We start from the raw sequence: 1452 nt of genomic DNA, 5'->3' as shown, positions 1-1452 counted from the left end.
TGGTTCTCTTCCCTTTAATACATACGGTGTCTGAGTGTGGGATGGCAGAGCAATCGATCTCTAAGATACATTGAAACAAGTCTAAGGAAACCCTGCTTTTCATAGTATACGAATAAACACTGGACTATTGAGTAGGTCACTGTTTTTAAATTTATAAGTGTTTCTCATAATTATGAAATTGATTAGCATGATGGTCAGACACATTTGTACTTCAAACACATTGAATATATTCACCGTTCCCAAATATTTAAAAACATAATTCAAGTAAATAATACTTTTTTCAACTTTGTTATAAATTACATCCAAAATAATAGACAGTCTCTTCCAATTCCCTCCTTCACTGAAGCACATGTGAGTTGTCTTTGTCTAAGTAGCTGCCTCTCTCCATAATCAGGCTGGAAGACTCCTGATGCTGGACCCTTCATATTGTGCTTTTTCTTATTTTTTTTAAATAATAAAGTCTTTCCATATTCTATATAATCTTTTTATGACATATATTTCAATTTACTAGTTTATGTGGAGATTTAACTAATGTTTGAAATAATATTTCAAATATCACGTATTTATATTCGCCTACATTTTCCTTAAGGTCCAACCTGTGTGTGTCACATCTGAGAAATCCTTGGCTGATCCAAAGTCGCACATATTCTGGTCTATCGATCTGTGTCATTCCCTCGACCAGTGCCATGCAACCTTTATTGCAGGAGGGAATCAGGGCAAATCGAGTTGATCACACTCAGAATCCTGGAGACTGCAGACCTGGATGCCACCAGGGGCCCACATGGAAGACACCAGGGTGTCAGGAGCCATGTACGGGAGAGAGAAGGGACCTTAGAACCAAGTTTTCCTGGGGTTTCCTGGGTAAAGGATGAGCAGGACTGGTGAAGAGCTTGTGCCTGACTCACGTGAATCATTTCGCTGGGCTCAGAGCTGGACGTGGTTCTCCATTTGCCTGGCAGCTGGCCCTGGGATGACGAAGGTGGAGGAGTATCATGTCCCGGGATGTGCGGGCAGAGATAGTCGGGTGCCCTGGGGTCTTAGTTTCCATGTGAAAGGCGTGTGCCAGGCTAAGACCTGTGCTGCATCTAAGAACTGGTTCCATCATGAGGGGAAGTGTCTCCCCATCCAGAAATATTTGTCAAGTTGTTAAACATCATAATGTAGAGAAGGCGATAAAATAGGTAAACACACCCAATGCAGGGAGCCTTTGCATTCACACCAACTGCAGCACCTGGCCCTATTCTGTCCCCACTTCATACGGAAAAAATCACTGCACCCTTCATCCTCCACTGTGAACCTTGGGGACAGGCCTGGGACACACAGTCGTACCCTCAGGAGCTCCTCGTTAGACCCTGAGCACATCATGAGCGAGCACACGCTTCCTCCCTAACTCTGGGTTCATCTCCCCACTGTGTTTCAGCTCAGGCTGAAGCTTTCATATTGGGTGTGCGT

The sequence above is a fragment of the Pteropus vampyrus genome, unplaced genomic scaffold (genome assembly GCF_000151845.1).
Source record: "Pteropus vampyrus isolate Shadow unplaced genomic scaffold, Pvam_2.0 Scaffold679, whole genome shotgun sequence".
Classification (NCBI taxonomy): Eukaryota; Metazoa; Chordata; class Mammalia; order Chiroptera; family Pteropodidae; genus Pteropus; species Pteropus vampyrus.
The sequence above is the reverse complement of the archived record's forward strand: the minus strand, read 5'-3'. Positions refer to the sequence as shown.